Below are 21,930 nucleotides of genomic sequence, written 5' to 3'. Positions count from 1 at the left end.
CACTCTCCAGAGTATTTGGTTCATTTCATAAAGTGAAGAGGGATAAAGTGAGAGGAAAGTTCAGATTAGTAGAACCTGCATTGTGGACAAGACAAATAGCCTTAAAATGCCAAAATAATATCTGCAGTAGCTGACAAACAAGAGGGACGAATGACTCTGGACTCTATGTTGTGATAGTCCAACACTGTCAAAATAGAAAAATACACAACAGAACCACAGAGCACGTAAAACAAGTTCATTAAGTTATGCTAGTGGGAATGAGCGCTATTAACATCAGGTAGACAATGTCACCTTAGTCAATATCGATCACAGTGAGAAGGTACAGTATTTTTTTACAGCATATCTCTTACAAATTGATAAGCAGATCTCTTTGAATTCATTTGAAGTACATTGTTACAGTTCCTTGTTAACACATGTCATTGCATCCTTCCTTAGGAAATGGAAATGATTGATGTTAATCAGTGTACAAGTGATATTTAATAAATTTCATATCTTACAAACAGATAATGTCCTATCAAGAAGATATGTTTCTAATACACCTTGACATCTGTGCCTTGTGTATGTGAGTTACAAGATCTAATTAATACATTTACATTAGAAGTCTCGGGAATGAATTGAGTTCTTAAAGTTCACAAAGGAGAGGAAAAGTCAGATTAAGATTGGTGGTGAAAGAGAGATATTACTGACACCTCTCGTTGAAGCACGAAGCCTACACCTTTCTATACACTATCTTGTCTGTTGTAGTGGCTCAGTTAGCTGACATTTATGAACGAAGCAGTTTTGCTTTGGCAGATTCTGCTCAATCGCTAAGCTGTTAACGCTTCTCACCCTTCCCTTGCCACTCACATCCCACCCTAAGCAATCCCTTACTAATCTCCAAGCACGATGACATAGGGAATACTTAAGGTGGAATGTGAGTTTTATAAAAAATGGTTGCCCTCTCCCTGGTGTAGGGAGTAGGGTGGGGTGAGGGGGATGGAATCGTTAGCACATCGATTAGTGCAATGCCGTTACAGCACCAGTGAACTGAGTTTGAATTCGATGCTGTCTGTAAAGAATTTGTATGTCTGTCTGGGTTTCCTCTGGGTGACCAGGTTTCTTCCCACCCTTCAAAATGTATGGGGATTGTAGGTTAATTGGATGTATTTGGGTGCCACATTTATGGAAGTGTGAGGAAATGGTGGAGCATATCAGTGTTTTCTGTGTCTACTCACTTAAGGAGATGGAATGATAGCTAAGCAATTGCTGTGTGAGTTAAGTTGTCTGAAGCTGAATCTGCTTGTTAGAAATGCTGATTATTGGATAAATGGGTTAAAGTGAGGCTCCATTTCTCATTGCAAAGTTGCAAAAAAATGCCAAACAAGACTTTTGAGTGCACCTTTGACACAGAGCATGAGTGTTGCCCACTAATAAACATATTAGTTTATTAAATTGTACTGACAATAATTACACCAGCAATGTGAGTATAAGACAGCTTTAATAAACTAATATGTACACTAAGAGGTCTTGTCTCTCCGCAAGACGAACCTGGAAGGCTAGACTGTAGCTCTGGGTGGCTTTATATACACAAGGTCACCGGGATGACCCCTGGTGACATAGCGGTGTAATTACATATCACCACAGGTATGCTCTTCCCTTGCAACCTAGAATAGCAGTGAAACTTAGTGTCATGGTCTGTGTTCTGACAATTAGAATTAAAATGTAAAAAAATATATTGGTTTCCAAAAGCAAAAAAAAACTGCTGGAACTCAGCAGGTCGAGTAGTATCTGTGGAGAAGAAAGGAATTGCTGACGTTTTGGGTCGAGACCCCTCTAGCAGTTTTGTGTATTTGCTCCATATTCCAAATTCTGCTGTCTCTTGTGTTTGGATTGGATTTCAATATTGTCATTACAGCTCCATCCTGTAATAAATGAGGTTTAAAAGCCAGATCAGTATTACGTCTTTGAAATCTTATGTAAGTTGAAAGGTGTCTTTTTAGCCTATTTATGACATAGTTCTTGGTTAGCTATAAGACTGTGCAAAATTGAGGCCTTAACCAAGTGAAATTGTGCAAAAACTGAACATCCAATAAATAGCCTTGCAATGATATCGAACATTCATTCTGACACCTTTTAATCAGATATTTTATTCAGCATTAACGTAGTAGTTGAAAATCGCTGGTAACCGGAATTCAAGCAGCCAGGAAAAAAAATGGAGGAAAATACATTTTAAAAATTAAAATAAATAAGAATAAAATAATAGGCAAAAAAAACATGTTAAAAATTGTAAAAGTTCTCTGAAGTAATACATAAGATAGGAGCGAATATTCAGCCAGCGGAGGGCCTTGGTCATGCTTTACTCGTAGCAGCTGTTTGAATAAAGTTGTGTGAAACAGCAATGGCGTCGCCCAGGATGAAGAACTGGTTGTTGCTGCTCACCGTTGGGATGACTCTCTTACAATATCTCCTTATCCCTGCTCAGTAAGAGTCACCTCGGTCAGAGGCTTTACCTTAAAACTATTCATAGAGTAGTGAACCTTCAGGTAATGCAAGGTTAAGCAATGGATATTGTTATACTTGTGTAATAGTCAAATTTTGTGGACCAATTTTTTGGGGTAAAACTTAGGGAGTCATCTATTACATACATACTACTTTTGACTGTGGTAAGTACCTGTGTCGTTCGCGGGTGCGTGGGCGGATGGGATTGGGTGGCAAGCCCGCGTTCAAGACATCAGGACCTCCGGTGGGTGGGCGGCCAGGGCCTAGGCAAGAATCCATGGTTGGGGCATGGGGAGCTCCGGCGGGCAGGCGGCTGCGGTCAAAAATAGGGAGGGTCGACTTTTACAAGCAATATATGGAAAATACCAGGCCAAAAATACGGGGGTCAGCTTTTATATGGTATCAACTTATATATGATACTGAACATTTGGTATGGAATTATTGATAAGCTTGAGAAACGTGATCAACTCCCAAGCTGGGAGATATGTGTGTATTTAATTGGCAAATCTGAAATTACCAACCACAATAGGCTCTCATGAAAGTTCTCTCTTTTAATTTATGAAGAAAATCTGTCATTCTTGCTTGGATTATATGCAACCTGCAGCCATGTGATTGATCATATTTAATTGCCCTCTGAACTTGATCCAGCAAACCTCTCAGTTCAATGGTAATTAGGAATGGGTGTTAAATACCAGTGCCACACAACTTGTGAATAAATAAGCAAACAACAATGTGTTCACTTTGGCAAAATAAGGAAAAAGAGCACCTTTTGCTGGTGACATTTTGTAATTGTCAAAGGTAATTTTGCCTCTGGGAAATTTCCAGAACATGTATTACATTCCTTTTGTAGTTATTATGTATGCATCACATCGCAATGCAAGCCACCCTCTTCAAAATGTTTTGATGGTAATGCTTTGCAGATGATTTCTAATCTTTACTGGAATTAATTTAATTGTGGTTGGCAATTTACTGCTGTGCATTTAGCTTTTCCATTTTTGTAGTCTCTGTGTTTCTGCAGTGTTATGAACTAGAATGATAACAGAATGAGGGGAGTTGCAGGATTGAAATCTTCTGATAATGAAAGCATGGTGATATATTTCCAAGCGTTGGAAGCAGATTCGTTTTTGAAAGATTGGGAAATTAAGGGCTCTGGAGAATTGGCACCAAAGTGGATTTAAGGCCTGGGGAAGATCAGCCATGACCACATTGACTGGTAGGAGAGGCTTGAGGGGCCAAGTGGCCTACTTGGCAGCTCACATCTTATCAAGGTCATACCATATGATTCTCCTAACCCTTAATGATACTTTTCTCTTGTAATACACTACAGCACATATTTGCTTATTTCTGAATCTCGTCTGTTGCAATCACAAAGAACATATAAAGCAAGGTGATACCACGGGTTGAATTTGATAGAAAGCATTGGGATTGTAAAATTAACCCACATTCATTAGTAACAAAATCAAACTTCTGTTCATAAGGAGGTTAGCATTTTTAAAATCTTCACCTCAGAAGCTCAGACACTTTTCCTAAACATGCTCAGGACGGTTTCTTTAGTGATAGATTTGAGTTCTGCCTTGTGCTATTTAGTTGATGAATGGAAGAGGAAATGGAAAGTGTAAGATTGTTGGGAACTTGATCTGTAGTTACTATTTCTTCATGGACAGGGTCAATGCCTCCCAATGTTCCGATCTCTTCTTCTCCAACTCTTCGTTCCATAAGACTAAATAGGCTATTCAGCCCATTGAGTCTGCCCCACCATTCAATTATGAGCAGATCCATTTTCCCACTCAGCCCCACTCCCCAGCCTTCTCCCCATAACCTTTGATGCCCTGGTTAATCATGAACCTATTCCTCTGCTCTCATCTCCTGCCAGGTGGCCGATGGCAGGGGTGCCTCTTCATTTTGATAAGTGTGTGCCTCTTACAACAGAGCATCTCAACCCAGTCACAAATTCTGCTGAATAATCCTAGGCTTCTCCTGTAACAGTATAGAAAATGAAACTGTTGCTCTACCATGTTGGAACATGCATTGCGAACTTGGATTTCGAATATGTGTTCACTTTTAGGATCTTTTTTTTCCATTTTCCTTTTCGAGGTTAACAGATGATGATGAGAAAGAGGTTGAGAATTTGGGCTCAATTTAGGAAATTCTTCAGAATTAATAGTTTTTCACTGGCTAGTACTATTATAGATAACCATCTCTTTCAACCGTCTTTGTTGGATGCAAGGAATGGCATAGAATAGGTATTCAAAGTTTGAATTATCTTTTTATTTGAGATAATTTTTCCTCTTTCAAACAGTTTTCAGCTAAATTTAATCTTTCCAATAGACACTTTTTAAGATATTTACAAATTAGACATTTTGTTCAATCAAATATTTTGGATTTTCTGCGAATTTCCAGTACTATTATTCTTGATTTGCTTTTTAATTTATGGTTTTATTTTCATGGTGGATTAACATCATGTATTAATAATAATTTATTGGATTTAAATTCAGTTCCCATGGGTGGGATCAAGAGTGATTGGGACTGAGATTTGAACATTACATTTTCAGATAAAGACTGGTACTCTACTCTCAGCTTGATCAATGATTTCTCATTTTATGCAAGACACTGCTTATTACAATTTAAGGTGGTGCACAGAACTCATATGTCCAAACTTAACTTCCTTCAGTTTTATACAACTATTGATCCTTTATGTGAGAAATGTAAAATTTTTGAAGCTTCTCTGATCCCATTGCCCCAATGTAGAGATTCTGGAAAGATATTTTCCAAACTTTATAAATGATTCTTAAGATTAATCTGGAACATTGCCCGTTAATTGCTTTGTTTGGTTTTCCTCGGCGTCTCAGGAAAAAGTTTTAGCTTTTACCACGTTGATAGCCAGACGAGCAATTTTATTGAAATGAAAATAGGATTCATCCCCTACTCATACATAGTGGTTATATGATGTAATGTCCTATTTAAGTTTAGAGAAAATTAGATATAATATTAAAGATATTAAAGTTTCAATTTATGAAATTGTAGGGTCCATTCTTAGAATTTTCTATCATTGGAAATTAACAATTATTGTATGATCTGGTAGTTCTTTGCCTGTTCTCCAGGGGTCACTCATGATTCCACATTATTGATTTTTTAAAAATTAATTTAAAGGTAGCCTTGATTAGAGGGAGAGGATAGATAAGATTTAGTTTTAGTTTTTAAGTCTATTTTTCTTTTTATTTATTTATTTTATTCATTCTTTCAATAAATGGGTTTGACATGGTTGCATAGATCATTACAATTAAATGTTTTTGATACATTATAAAGCAATTAATGATATAGTTTCATCTACTCGCTTCGGCAGCACATATACTAAAATTGGAACGATACAGAGAAGATTAGCATGGCCTCTGCGCAAGGATGGCACGCAAATTCGTGAAGCGTTCCATATTTTTTAAGGGGACGGGGTACTGAACTTTAAGATCAGCCATGATCTCGTTGAATGGCAGAGCAGGCTCGAAGGGTCCAATGACCAACTCCTGCTCCTATCTTCTGTTTCTATGTTTACTTTTTTCTCATTGTTTTTTTTTAATGTGTGCTAACTTGAATACAAATAAATTATTATGTAATTGTCAGTTCTGTATTCATGCTTGATGCTAAACTCAATAAAATATTTTTGCAAGAAAAAATGTGCCTTCTATTTATTCTCTCAGTTGCACTGCATTGTGCATTGCCTGAGAGCAATTAGATTATAGAGAAAGTTTGATATCAGATCATAGTCCTTCAGACTGAAACTAGAGAATGCAACTAACAATGGATGATCATAAAAATAACATGGAAGAATTCAACGAACAAATAATTCTATAGGGAGGGGATAATTTCTTTAAATAGCAATGATGGAGGAATCCTTTTCTGCCAGGAAAAGTATTTTTAAGTGCATGAGGCTGGAATGTCGAGCTCTAAAAGGGCAGCACCACTATTGTACATAGTCATGCTCTGGCAGCTGTACACACCCTCAGCGAATATTCACAGGGTGTGTGCTGTCACCTTCAACAATAAGGCATCTTGTTCAATCTTGGATCTCTCAGGGATCTTGCCACCCTTAACACTGAACTGTACTCATCCCAGTTTTGTACCCCTTGAGTCTTTTTATGGTTGATGCTCACGCGGCAGATGAAAAGCTTTCCAGACTCTCTCTACAAGCTGGCTGCCTGCATCGAAACATTTTCCAACATGACAACCTTTCACGTCAAGTGGTTAAGAGACACAAAGTTGCACCTTGATAAAATATTGCATTGGTGGGTTTACTTTTATACCGGATTTCCTCCAAAAACCATTTCACTTGAATTACTTGTTTGGCATCATTTCACTACACTGGAATAAGGTTATATCTGTGAACATAACTCGCTTCTTTGGAGTCGCAGAGTCACACAGCATGGAAATAGGCCATTCGACCCGGTGTGCTCCCATCCACAGTAAAAAGGACATGGATGGCGCGGTTGGTGTGGCGGTTAGAGCAAATCTGGTACAGTGCCAGCACCCAGGGTTTGAATCCGCCGCTGTCTGTAAGGCGTTTGTGCATTCACCATGTGACTGCATGGGCTTCCTCCGGGTGTTCTGGTTTCCTTCCACTGTTTAAAATGGTTGTTTTTTTTTAATTTGCAGGTAATGAGCTTCGTGCTTTATTGATCTTCAAACTCTCCTCTCCCCAGGGAGCCAAAGGCTGTGCTGGTGTGCTGAAGGGGATGATGAATTTCATCCTCCATGTCTGACACGGGAGATGATCCATGTTGGAGGACAATGTTGTGCAACAAAAGCAGGTTGGTAGATCTCCTCCCTTTCGCAGATGGTAGGTGTGAGGTTCTTTTTCCCCTATCTTGGGTCCCCATCACCAAATGTGAGCAAACACTGGTGACCCCTGGAGAACAGGCAATGAACCACCAGATCCTGCATTCAGTTTAGTTCGTGGATTATCTCCATTCCTTAGAGAAGTTTTTTGGAATTGAGATTCACTAGAAGGATGGAGAGAAGTATTGAAACTTGTTTCACACCAAACTGGGACTTGTTTGACTATTTTTCTTCTCCCATCTATGCTGAGATCCTCCAGTGTATTGTGTTTAGCTTCAAATTCCACCAACTGCAGTCTCTCCTGTCTGTCTTGGGATTAGGTCTATTGGTCAGTGGTAGAACACAACTATCCTGAGTTGAGGGGCTGAAATCCTTTGCCTTCTGGCCCCCTCAGCTTTATATCAAGGCTGATTGATGTAAAATCATCAACTCATTTGTTTCAATGGGATCGTTGAAAGGGTAAAAACAGGTTTTTTTAATATTACTTTCTTAAGGTTTTATAAATCCTGTGATTGAAATCCATTTAATAGAAGCAATGCTTATCGGTGTGGGAGAGAAGGGAAATAATATCACGAATTCAGTTGCAGAAATCCGGTGCTTGGAGAAATTAGAGAGACGGTTGAGCTAAGACCATGAGAAACTTGAATGTTAAAATTAATGTTGTTTGAGGAGGAGCTGGTGCACGAATGGGGAAGATGGTTAAGTAAATGGCACAGATCAGGATGAGGGCAGCAAAGATTTCCATTGTAGAGTCTGGTCTAGAATGCACTGGAATTGTCAGGTCTGAAGGTGACACTGATGTATATTTTAACAACAAATGAACTGAATCAACTACATTACTTAACAGATAGTCGCAACTGATGGCATGCTTCGGAAGCTCGTGTTAGGGTCAAATATAATCCCAGAGTTGTCATCAGTCAAATTGGGCCTCAAGCCATAAAATTAACAACCTCTGAGCGCTGTTCAAAAGATGTGTGATAATACAGATTCTATCTGTATGGTCGTGTAGGATGACTGTGATTGGCTGAGAGTGGCAGGTCTTAAAGGATTGCTCCTAGCCAGACCAGGTCATTCTGGACTGGTCGACCTACTTGTGATATGCTCCAGTCTTTTAGTTAATAAAAGCCTTGGTTTGGATCAACAAGTCTTTGGTTCTTTCGACGCGCTCTACAAGTTGCAAATCTCTAATCTGCACAAAATAGTTCCAATCATTCATTTCCGTGAAAGAAACTTTGGTTTAGTAACTGACTCAGTTGGAGAGTAAACGCACATCATAACTATGAATAGCCTTTCATTTTATTTATGCACATCAATTCATCTTGCTTAGAGCATTGTTAATAGAATACAGCATGAACTCAAAGCAAAACACGATACTAATGAAACTTACACGATATTAATGAAATGTTTTCGAGTGAAAATAAAGAAAAATAATCATCTGGCTGTGGGGAAAACAGACATTATACCTAAGCTTCTTCTCCTGTTCCTGCTACTGTCTACATTTCAGCACCTTGTCCTGTTTCCAGGTGTTTTCAGTCTAAACAAAGCATTTTTGAAAGATAAAGTGGATACAATAAATGATCTATTTTCATTTACTACATTAATCAAATTGACCACTACAAATAACTATTCATGCAATGTCAGGCATCAAAAGAGCTTTTGCTCTTCACTTGCTGATGTAATATAACACTTTTAAATCTGATTCAAAGATTTATTGCTTCCTGTCTAAAGTATCGCGGTCTAATTCTTGCAAAGATGCACCAAATGTAATTTAAAGGATGTTTCACAAAAGGGCAACAATGTAGAAGCCAGCAGGAATTCTAACATAGTTCTTGATTGAGGCAAATCCATCCTCGAAGCGAAGGCCTATTTACTTGGGTCCATTCTTCTCTCAGTTTCTGTATCCCTTATAGCACTGGCATCACTAGGTGGGCTGCGGACCGCCGCACCAGGTGACCCCTTCAGAGGGAGTGACACCAAAACGACTGTCTATAAAATTTTTGTGCAGTGCTTCAGTGTAGTGTGCGTCGAAAGAACCGAAGACTTGTTGATCCAAACCAAGGCTTTTATTAACTAGAAGACTGGAGCGTATCACAAGTAGGTCGACCAGTCCAGAATGACCTGGTCTGGCTAGGAGCAATCCTTGAAGACCCGCCAGTAGGTGGCGCTAAACTCTCAGCCAATCACAGTCATCCTACACGACCATCTGTACATGTACACATTGGTGATAGAATCTGTTACTCTCACATTCAGCAGAAATTTTTTTTAATTAAAAATAATCCCTGTAGTTAGTTATGACAACAAAAACTTTATTTTGTAATCCCAGCTTCCATGTATCAATATACCTACAAGGCTAAAACTCGATGCTAATTTACTTTTTGAATCTTCTAATGCGCTCCAGTCACAGCCGTCATTATTACCCAATTACAATGACGCTTCCAATCACATGGTTTCGTCTGCATGCGCTACAACCATACGCTGTTTTCATTGCTGCTGGTGCTTTTATAGTCGCTGCGGGAGGAGGTCCATGGCGGGGGGGGAGGGGGGGGGCGATTTGGTGACACCAACCCTAGTGATGCCACTGCCTTATAGCCCTGAGACAATAAATTACCGTCTCCATAAGGCCATAAGACATAGGAGCAGCCCATCGAGTCTGCCCTGCTACTTAATCATGAGCTGATCCATTTTTCCACTCAGCCCCACTACTTAGCCTTCTCCCTTTAATGTTTGATGTCCTGACTCATCAAGAACCTATCAATCTCTGCTTTAAATACTCTCAATAACCTGGCCTCTACAGCAGCCTGTGGCAACAAATTCCACAGTTTTACCACCCTCCTTACCTCTGTCCTAATGGGACACCCTTCAATTCTGAAGTTGTGCCCTATTGTCCTCGACTCTCCCTCCATGGGAAATAACCTTGCCTTACAACATTCAAAATGTTTCCATAAGATCTTCCTTCAATCTCTCAACAACTACAGGCCAGGAGCTGGCGAATGTTCATGATATGATAGCCCTTTCATTCCTGGAATCGTCCTTGTGAACCTCCTTTAACCCTCTCCATTGTCAGCACATCTTTCGAGGAGCCCAAAACTGCTCACAATACTCCTGTGGTAAACCACTGTACAATTGTCTGATCAAGCACCCTTATTGGCTGATTGTTCCTGTGGACCCTCCCTGTTCCACAGCTACCTCCTCAGTGCAGGACAGTCAAACAGTATGGATGTGCCTTTGTTCTTAGGTCTCATGAGTGTCGCTTAAAGTGTGAACATCACACCCCTGCTCTTATATTCTTTTTCCTCTTGAAATGAATGCCAGCCTTGCATCTGCCTTCTTCACTACCGACTCAACCTGCAAGTTTATTTACAGGCTCTCCTGTATGAGGACTCCTTTTGCATCTGGGTATTTTCAAATTTCTCCCCATTGAGGAAATAGTCTGCCTGTTTATTTATTCCACTAAAGAGCATGACCGAACGCTTTCTGACATTGTATTTCATTTGCCACCTCTCCGCCCATTCTGCTAATCTGTCTAAGTCCTTCTGCAGCCTCCCTCAACACTACTGACTCCTCCACCTACCTTCATATCATCTGCAAACCTGGCCACAAAGCCATTCATTCCAGGATCCAAATAATTAATATACAACATAAAAAGAAGTGGCCCCCACACCAATGGAGTGGACCTCTGTTATTATTACAGGTAATATAGTGACTTCTAATAATTTATCATCCAGGTGTGTTGTAAAGGAGAGGATTGTGTGGGGGGGGCGGAGTTACTGTATCAAAGATCACCCAGACTGCATGCTACTGTCCCATTATCCAATCTTGGTTCTCAGGTTCAGATAAGAACAGTCCTATGTGCAATATGACAGCTAGAAAGATATCATCAAAGCAGAAAAACTCCCAGGAAAAGGACCAGGATTCAACTTCTCTAAGGAGGAGCTGACAGAATCTGGAGTGTGTCATTGGATTGTCCCCTCCTCCACTACTTCTTTACAAGTCCAATCTTCTTGTTTTTAAAATCCTAATTTTATTATCCCAATCCAAGTACCGGGTCACCTTTATCCTTTTGCTTATTCATTCTCTTCACTGAGGAACCGTGGTGATTCTGCATCAACAAGCGACAGTATCCCTTGTCACAGGGTTCACTGGTCTCCCACACGACTTCCTGAAAACTGCCAGAATTCAGTTTCTATATTAGTAATTAAACACGCATGTGGTTGCTCCATTAAATGCTGTTTTTTTTAAATTTCCTTGCCTTAGTTTTTACACGTGTTCCAACTTTTACACAGTGTTCTTGAAAGGAAAATACAAAATGTGCAAGGCTGTCTGGAAGGATAGGAGACGACCTTACAGGATGGTGACCATGGCAGCAGTCCAGCGAGGGGCTCAGGGTGTGTCCTGTGGGTGACTGGCAGTTGAAGGACTCACACAGGCTGTCGCATGCTGGAGAATGGCTCATGGGAACCGGGGATTGGAATCCGAATTTGAGAGGATGCAAAGTCATGAAGTGCTCCCATAAGGCCTTTGGTGCTGAGGTCTTTTTGCCGATGGTTTGAACTGGAGTCTGTGTAGTTGTTGGGGCTAGAGGTGAATCCACAGACACTCAGTGTCTCTGAAGGGTCTCCTTTTTGCCACTTTCTCTCATTCTTCAGGGTGCCACAATGATTCTTTCTTTGTCTTACAGCAGACAAAAGTTGTATATTATATTTTTAGTATGTGACAATAAAAGGAACCTTTGAACAATTCTGATCATATTCACTGACACACCTGCTGACTTTTCAGATCATGGGTCTTGCTACTCCCATTGACACTCTTGATCATATATAAATAAAATGTAATCACCTCTGCATTTCATTCTCCACCCACATTCCCCTTCCCCCTCCCCACACAACCATCTGCATCTCAGCACTGGAATAAACCCTCTTTCTGTTCACTTGCAGATGAACCTAAGAAATCCCAACCTCCATTCTCCATGTCAAATCTACAGCCAAACCCCACCTCTACCAATGCCCATTATACCCATCTCCCTACACCCCCCCCCCCTTGCTTCACCCCAGTATGGATCTCCTCTCCGCTCCCTGAGGTTCAGGGAACATAGATCTGAACCGATTGGGAAGGCAATGGTTTTATCCACTCATTGTTGGATCAGGCTGTGCTGCCTCGAACACCATCAAGGCCACCCACCTCTGCTAGAACTGCTTATTATTTCAAGATCAAATTGGAATGCATGAAAATCCTCTGAGGATTTCTCATTTATTTGAAACTCATTCTTTGAAACCCATTGACCTGGTTTCCTCCATTCTCATCTTCTATAACATGCAGGGAATTTGTGGCCTTCTTTGCCATGAACATTGAAACCATTCTATGTGCTTTCCTTAGCACAATGGCCCAAATTTCCATGAAGATTCACATTAGACCTAGCCATGAAGTGGTGTCTTCTTTCCTCATGGCCTCTCTGAACTCCACCAGGAGGCATCTCTTGACCCTATTTTCACTCAAGTGCTGATCAAGTGCTGACCTCTGTTAAGTTTCTATTGTTGGCAGTTCTCTTTTCTCAGCTCTGATCATCCTCTCTTTCACATCTGCCATCACCCTTCTCTCAAAAGAAACAACCCTTGACCTTACCCACTTTGTCTCTGTGAACTGTCACCTAATCTCTAACCTTCGTTCCCAAGTTTTTGAATGCACTGTCAACTTGCCAAATCTACACCTACCATTCCCAGAATTCGCCCTGCTACAGTTTTCAAACTGGTTTTCTGTCCTACTGAAACAGCTTTTAATCAAAGTCAGTGCTAACACCCTGTGTGATGGCCTTTGTGGTAATTCTGTCACAACTGCCCCTCTCAAGCTGTTAGCAGCCTTTGCCGATTGATCTCAAGTCGAGATGAATTAGATGGCAATACAAGCTCAAGGGGCTACTCCTGCTGCTATTTCTAATTTTCCTTTCTGGAACTCACCATCTTCCTCCAACTCCTCTCTAACTTGGTCAGCTGATGCTATCAAATTTTTTAAAAATTAAATGTACAGCACGGTAACAGGCTCTTCTGGCCCACGAGCCCGTGTCGGCCAAATAGACCAATCAAACTACAACCCCCGCTACGTTTTGAAAGGTGGGTGGAAACCCACGCAGACACGGGGAGAAGGTACAAACTCATTGTAGACAGCCCCAGATCACTGGTGCTGTAATACCGTTGTGCTAACAGTGGCCTCCTTGGTGCCCAGGTACTCAGCAAGGGTTTAGTGAAGGCCAGATCTCGCCCTCCTTACAGCTGCCTTTTCCCTTCAAATATGAACCCACCTTACTTGAATGAAAGTCAAAACACAATGCTGGAGAAACTCAGCAGGTCGGACAGTGTATTTCATGTAGCAAAGATAAAGATACATAACCGGCAATTCATCAAAGTAGACTGAGTTTCTCCAGCATTATGTTTTTACTTCAACCATGGAGTCTGCAGACTTTTGTGTTTTACTTCTTACCTGAAGGTAAGTAAAACTAACCCAATAACTCATTTCAGTTTGATTAGGCCTCTGGGAGCCACCATGGAAAAGATTTCTATGGTGCTTCCTGATCTCTTGCTGCTCCACCCCCATGGCAGTGCCCAGCAAGGTTGAGCTGGCCCCTAGGCCATATTTGTGCTCCACTGGTCCTTGCTACCTTCATAGGTTTCCTCTCCTTGCTTGCTCTCAGGGTTTAGCCCAATGGTTCCCAACCAGTCACATACCACCTTAAATAATCTCCTTACTAACCACAGAGCATCTATGGCATAGGAATAAAAATAGGGAAATTAGATGCAACATTATAGATAGAAAATTTCAATTTGAAAAGATATGTAGCCCATCCATAAAATACTATCAGATTTAAGTAACTTGGATGCTCTGGTGATTCTCTGCCTGGTTTCTGAAGGTTGGTACTTGATCCATATCATTATCTTGCTTTCTACAAGGTAACCTTGATTAGAGGGAGGGGGAAGATTAGATTTAGTTTTAGATTTTTTTTTGTTTCCTTTTTACTTTTTTTTTTAGCTTAATTGATTATATATAGCAGTGGTTCTGAACTTTTTTTTCCACTCACATACCACTTTAAGTATGTGCTCTATGATTAGTAAGGGATTGCTTAAGGTGGGATGTGGGTGAAAAGAAAAAAAAAACACTGTTTTAATCATCCTCATTGACTCGTTATGTGCATGTTTTCATAACTCCAAAGGAAATGGGCCATTGACAATTTTTCTCAAGCAAAATATTTCAGTAACAATTGAGTCTAGAGCAGTGATTCTCAACCTTCCCTTCCCACTCACCTACCACTTTAAGCAATCCCTTACTAATTACAGAGCACCGACAGCTTAAGGATCACTTCAAATGGTAGGTGAGTGGGAAGAACCACTGTCCTAGATCATGTCATCCAATTAGACAGATTACCTGGTTTTGACCAAGGTTTGGTATAATGTAACTCAATTGGTTTTTATCTGGAATTATTTTTTAAGGAATTATGTTAAATCAACAAACATGGATGGGTTTTTTTTTGAATGACAGTACATTTATATTAATATGTGATATGTTTATGATATGACATGCTTTTGTTATATTAGTAGACTTTGTATGTAGAATTATTATGTTAAACTCAATAAAATTATTTTAAATAGAAAAAGAGAAAAAAGGTTGAGAACCACTGGTTTAGCCCTTTGGAAACAATATAAACAATGGACTTTCTTGTTTAACACCATATCAGCCTCCACATCAATTTTTTTTCAAGGATTAACTTTTATTTTCAGACTACAGACGGGGTCCAACTTCCCTATATCCATATTCCGATACATAACCTGCAAATTAATTCAAATGAACAACTCCAATAAATCAAGATGTCTTTTATACATAGTATCACCAAGATAAGGAACTATTTCCAGCTATACCCAATTTAGACAGTTCAAAGTTTTCAAAGACATGATAAAAATCTTTATTGAAGACATTCTTATCATTTTTCTTAATGATGTACTGTAGATCTTATATTTTTAAATTTAGACATAAGTACAATAACAGGCCCTTTCCGTCCACGAGCCCGTGCCGCCCAATGACACCCAATTGACTTTCAACTCCAGTGTGTGTTCTGAAGGGTGGGAGAAAGCCAGAGAACGTACAAACTCCTTACAGATACTGCCGAATTCCAACCCTGGTCGCTGGTGGTCTAACAGCTACGCTAATAGTGCCTTCTACGTCAACCATGCCGCCTTGAGCCTATAATTCATCACAGAACACCTCAGGTTGACAATGCCTGGCTCATTTGAATAATTTTGACAAGACAACAATCCATAATTGATAATAGAAAAGAGGCCAGCAAATTGGGAAATTCCCAATTTGCCAGGCTAAGAGTTTGGCTTTTTGGAATAACTCCTACTGTTCAAAAAATAAATCTCCCTTTGTTCCCCAAAAGGATTCGGAACCTGATGAAGCCCCAGAATACTACAAAAAAGTACTGATAAAGAATAGCAAAAGAAACAGTCCATCCAAATTGAACTTATGAATGTAAATACTGCAGGGCCTGAAATAAGTTTATCCTGATAATATCCCTAATTTCAAGAAATATCCTGTACTCTTTCAGCATCAGATTTCATGAAATTGATCAGAAGGGGGGAAAAGACAATTCCCTACTATGTTACCATTGTTTTTCTCTTGGTGAGACAAAATTCCACAGTGCAGAGACTTAAAGTACTGACATAAATCATGAACCAACTAAGTGCCGAGGAAACTCAAAGGATCAGGTTAGCTTTCTTCATTAAGTCATCAAAAGTTTTACTTTATTTTAACAAAACACCTGGTCAACATTTGAAAATTACTGGACGTGATGCACAAACTACTTTAAGTCTAACTATCTCCCTCGAGTGGAAAATGCTTGTTTTGACCAATATCATTCAAGAACAATCCTGCCACCCACACTCTGCAAGAAGACATTGATGAGTGTTTAAGTGAAAACCTATTGGATTTCACCTGGAACCAGGACAAAGCCAACTGGTTCTCTGAAACAGTTTGAATCGTTGAAATTTTAAAGATCTGCCTGTCTGAACTAGTTGTGCATCTGGCTTGAAGTTATCCTATTGCCTTGGCAACGGCACTGTGGGGCAACTATGAACAAAAATAGAATAACTGGGCAACATTTATTGAGTGAAACACGAAAATCTGCAGATGCTGTGATTACACTAAAAACACAGAAATGCTGCAGGAACTTTGCAGGTCTCACCGCGCCCAAAGGGAGGTATTGATTCTGCCATTTTTTTCTTATTATCAGACATTTTCCTTGGAATTTACTTTTTCAAATTAAATTGATTCTGAGAGTATTATCAGCATAAATATTCTTAAACATTGAATTACTGTATATCCCAGCATACAGGACAACTAGTGTATAAGATGGGCCCCTGAATTTCCACCTAAAATGTAGGTTTTGAGTTATACTGACTGCATAGGACTATACCAAATCTTGCAGCCCCAATAGTCCTTTATCAACCAGTGGAGTGATGCTGTCACAATATTTTGAAATCATATTACTCAGTAAAGGTTTAAATTTTATTAGCATGTTTTAAAATAAACCATGGCTAGCTCCTTTAGCAGGCTGTTTAAAAAGCCTGTTCAGAGCCGATGGGAGTCAGATTGGGCAGATGGACCCCATGGGGGAACGCTGAGACTTCCCTGTTAAGATTTGGATTTTATACTTGGCGCGGGGAGCACTGAGACTTCAGATTTAAGGTTCAGATTTTATACTTAACGTGGGGGAAGCACAGAGACTTCAGTGTTAAGATTTGAATTTTATATTGATGTGGGGGAGCATTGAGAATTCGCTATTAAGGTTCGGATTTTATACTTGACGTAGGGGAGTGCTGAGGCTTCGCTGTTAAGGTTTGGATTTTATACTTGGAGCAGGGGTGCTCTAAGACTTTGCCATTAAGGTTCGGATTTTATACTTGGTGCAGGAGTGCTCTAAGACTTCACCATTAAGGTTCGGATTTTATACTTGACACAGGGGAACACCAAGAGTTCGCTGTTAAGGTTTGGATTTTATACTTGATGTGGGGGGAGCACTGCGACTTCTCTGTTAAGGTCAGATTTTATACTTGGCGCAAGGGAACGCTTGAGGTTCATGTAAAACGATCCCTGGTTTTGGGGTGACAGTTTTAGAATTCAAATACCATCTTATTCGCCGACATATACAGTACAATCTGAACGAATAACACATGACTGGACGATTCTAGTTGCCTGGCAATCTTATTTGAATATTTAAGTTTAAGTTGAAACACCCAGTCACATCTTTAACTCAAGTCTGTCCTTGTGTTTGTTTAAGAAACCAAAGAAGTTGGACGATGTTAAATTCTGAGAAGAAAACAGAGAAGCAATAAAGCAGTCAAACCTTTAACCAGTGTTTTATAAGCTGAACTGGATTGGAGAGGGGTCACGTGGATTTCTTCACAGAGAAACATGCGGTTCAGACACAATGCATATTGCTGGGATTTATAATTCCCACTCCCTTCTATTGACCCAATCAGTGAATCTTCCTTCTATTTTAACTTTGTCTCCACATTTAGCTCTTGTGTAAATACATCAATCTTTGGCTTGGCTTCGCGGACGAAGATTTATGGAGGGGGTAAAAGTCCACGTCAGCTGCAGGCTCGTTTGTGGCTGACAAGTCCGATGCGGGACAGGCAGACACGATTGCAGCGGTTGCAAGGGAAAATTGGTTGGTTGGGGTTGGGTGTTGGGTTTTTCCTCCTTTGCCTTTTGTCAGTGAGGTGGGCTCTGCGGTCTTCTTCAAAGGAGGTTGCTGCCCGCCAAACTGTGAGGCGCCAAGATGCACGGTTTGAGGCGTTATCAGCCCACTGGCGGTGGTCAATGTGGCAGGCACCAAGAGATTTCTTTAGGCAGTCCTTGTACCTTTTCTTTGGTGCACCTCTGTCACGGTGGCCAGTGGAGAGCTCGCCATATAACACGATCTTGGGAAGGCGATGGTCCTCCATTCTGGAGACGTGACCCATCCAGCGCAGCAATACTGTTCACCTCAGTTACTCCTTCTGCAAGTTCAAACCCATATCATCAAAGAATATTCCTTAAAAGCTACTTCCCTGGCCAAGCCTTAATAATTCCTCAAATGACTTGTTGTCAAATTTTACCTGATATTGAGCCTGCAAACTTTTAGGATGCTGTACGATGTTAGAATCAGAATTTATTGTCATGAACAGGTCATAAAAAGCATCGTTTTGCAGCAATAATTATAGTGCAAATGTAGCAATAAAAATTTCATATAAGAATAAATGTTAGTGCAAAAATAGGAGAAAGTGAAGTGGTGTCTATGGTTCATTGTCCATTCAGGAATCTGATGGCAGCGGGGAAGAAGCTGTCCTTGTGCTGCTGAGTGCTTGTCTTCAGGCTCCTGTACCTCCTTCCTGATGGTGGCTGTCTGAAGAGGGCATGGCCTGGGTGGTGGGGATCTTTGTGGATAGAGCCTGCTTTCTTATGACACCGCCTCTTGTTGACGTCCTCGATGGAGTGGAGACTGAAGCCCATGATGGCGCCGGCTGAGTTCAAAAATGTCTGTAGTTATTAGTTTACATCTGTAGTTAAAGAAGCTTTCAAAATACCTGATATTTTACCACAGATTGCTCTTTCTCAGCCAACTCGTTAGATGCACATTTTTTACGATTGTGCTTTACACTTTTCTCAATTATTAACCAGAGTTTTGGATTCCTGAAGTGAACTGTATAAAATGCTTGGCTCTTCATCAAAGACAAAGGAGTAGAAATTCATCTGTCGCTGCGTGTGCTAATTAGCCAATACATGGGCATTGAATTCTCTTTCTGAAATTCATTTCTGCCAAAGGCTTTGAAAGTGAGGTTATGTTCAATGTGAATAGCATTACCTTCTTTTTCAGTCTTTTTATTAATCATATCATAGGTAAACAACACATGAGAAGAATAGGAGAACATAATCAAGAAGGGAAAAATATATATCACAATATGACATCATATGATGTCACAAATTGCATTGCACCACAATTAATGAATATGTTCTCATCTTCTCAAGCTGAAATCTTGCAAAAAAAGAAAAAAATTATTATATAAAACCCCACCTAATCTAAGAAAAAAATTCCCAACGTTACTGTATCCTGCTTTTAGTGCATTTGGTATTGTATTAATTTCTATCCCAAATGCTCTCAAGATATTTTGTTTTGCTTTCAAAGCAAAGATGTGGATTACCAATTCTACTTGGTTTGCAAGAGGGGAAATTAAAACATAAGTAAAGTGTTAGAAATAATTACTTATTATTCAGTTGACAATTCATAGAACCTTACAGTTCAGAAATGGGGCTGATGGCCATTCTTGTTCATGCAGACCTTCAAGCCTATCAACATTAATAACATTAGAACCATATCACTCAACACCTTTCCTACCCAAGATTTTATCCAAATGCCTTTGAAACGTTGCATAGATAGACATGAATGGAACTAGGTGAGTGAGGTTGAATGAAGCTGGCTAATCAAAGAAGTGTTGGAGGAAGAATGACTGAAAGCAATCAATGATTAGTAAATATCAGTAATTATTATCAACTGTAATAAAATGAACTCTTCCTGGGATAGAATGTAGGCCAGTCTATTGAGGGTGCTAATTTAACTGAAGCTTCTTAACAGAAACATTGATGTATCTCACTGGAGTCTGGCTACCTATCTATTTTTAAAATGTTTTATTTACAACCCTGGAGAAGCCGATTCTGGCCATTGAAACACGTGCCACCAAACTACACCCAATTAACCCACAAACCCGTACTTTTGTGGAGGATGGGAGGAAACTGGAGCGCTCGGAGAAAACCCATGCAGATACGGGGAGCATGTACAAGTTCCTTACAAATAGCTTTGGGTTCGAACTCGGGTTAGCGGCACTGTAATATAGTGCTATTCACAGTGGGCCAGGTTGGGTTTATGATCTGATGAAACATTTAAGCTCGAAACAGATGGGGCCTTGGACTGCCAGCCTGGTTTGATACTTTATCAATGTCAAGATTATGTGCTTAATATCATTCCATGATGCTACCTGTATTCCTGATCAATATTCGGTGTTTCATCCTCAGAAGGATTAGTAGAATGTTTGAGTTTGTTAGACCTCCAGTATTGCTTAAAAATATGTGGAGACGAACTCAAGTTTCTCACTTGTGTAATCTTTTATCTGCTACATTTTATGCATTTCAAGTAGGGTGGTGGAATTCTGGGTAAAACTCTCAGCTGTTGCTCACTTGTGAACTCACACTTCTCAGAAAGCTGAGGACTCAGGTCTGCCCCAAGAGATCAGTGCAGAGAAAATTATCCTGGTGCCTCAGTGCAAATGCTGAGAGATGGCCGCTGCCTTGTCAAAGCTGGGTTCTTGTGGGTTGAGTGGAGAGCCTTTAGGGGACATAATGCAGTAAAACCCATGTAATCTGGAATTCAAGCAACCGGCAAAAAAAAATCAAGGAAAACAAATAGATAGGAATTAATTAAAAATTAAATAAAGGTTTAAAATTGCAAAAGTTCTCTGAAGAAACACATAAAACCTTTTGTGAAGATGGGAGGAGATATTCAGCCAGTGGAGTGCCTTGGTCATGCTTTGCTCATGGCAGCTGTTTGAATAAAGTTGGTTGAAACAGCAATGGCATCACCCAGGATGAAAAGCCGATTGAAGATTGTCAGCCCACTCTTTAACTACAGAACAAACAGCAGAACCACAGAGCATATAACCAATTTTATTGTATTATGCTAGCGGGAGCAAGGGATGCAAAGAAGAATAGACAGTGTCCCTCATTCCCTGCACTGAGCCTTACTCAAAGTATACAGCATTTTGACATACCTTGTATGGCCCTTTTTGGCAGTGCGTTGTGCACAAATTTGTTAAACAGGTTGTTTTGAGGTGGATTGTTGTTGTTTCTCATTGCTTTTTTTTCCTTAGAATGTAAATTAATTACATCAAGCAGTTAATCTTGTTTAAGTTTCAGTCCTTACATATTTAAGGTATTGACTCAAGGTGGCACCTTTGTGTTTGTGTAGCCTTGATTTTGGTCTTATTGTCTAATGCTAATTCTTTATCTGCAGGGTTAATCAAATCTTTATCATAAAGCAGATGAAGCTTCTCTTAGTGTTTGACGTTTCTGTGTGATATTTCTGCATCCTTTTATATTAATGGTAATTGTCTAACTGCAAGGCTAATCAAATCTTCATCAGTCTACACAAGGCATGGCTTCTTTCCTTAATATTTGTCATTCCTTTGTGACTTTTTCTTTATAATGCCACTAGCCAAATCTCTTAAAGTATCTCCTTATCCCTGCTTAGTAAGAGTCTTTATCTTTATTAGAATAATATTAAATATATTGGTAAGGCTTTATCTGTAAACTTGGAATTAACCATTAGGCTGAGTAGGCTTAAGCCAAGGGACCTGGAAGTGAGGGGGGCATGACAGGAATGGGACGTCGGGCTCCCAGTAAGTGTGGGGACTTCGGGTTCTCAGCAGGAGCAGGGATGTCGGGCTCCTAGCAAGAGTGGGAAGAAAGAGTAAGAGGATAACAAAGGACAAAATTGGTCCCCTAGAGGATCAGAGTGGTCAACTATGTGTGGAGCCTCACGAAATGGGGGAG

General features: G+C 40.0%; 1 long non-coding RNA gene and 1 other non-coding gene across 3 annotated transcripts in view; both read left to right on the top strand.

The window, feature by feature from the left end:
- The first annotated feature begins 5,805 nt into the window (after window positions 1-5,805).
- On the top strand, window positions 5,806-5,912 carry LOC138747808 (U6 spliceosomal RNA). Its single transcript, XR_011347670.1, has one exon. It is a non-coding gene; the product is annotated as a U6 spliceosomal RNA (small nuclear RNA).
- A 1,220-nt stretch (window positions 5,913-7,132) lies between these two features.
- LOC138747183 (uncharacterized) overlaps window positions 7,133-21,930 on the top strand; it is a 30,146-nt gene continuing 15,348 nt past the window's right edge. For both annotated transcript variants that reach the window (XR_011347349.1, XR_011347350.1), the window contains exon 1: window positions 7,133-7,277. This is a non-coding gene — a long non-coding RNA (uncharacterized lncRNA). The remainder of the gene's footprint in view (window positions 7,278-21,930) is intronic.

This window comes from Narcine bancroftii, chromosome 12 (genome assembly GCF_036971445.1).
Source record: "Narcine bancroftii isolate sNarBan1 chromosome 12, sNarBan1.hap1, whole genome shotgun sequence".
Taxonomy (NCBI): domain Eukaryota; kingdom Metazoa; phylum Chordata; class Chondrichthyes; order Torpediniformes; family Narcinidae; genus Narcine; species Narcine bancroftii.
The sequence above is the reverse complement of the archived record's forward strand: the minus strand, read 5'-3'. Positions and strand labels throughout refer to the sequence as shown.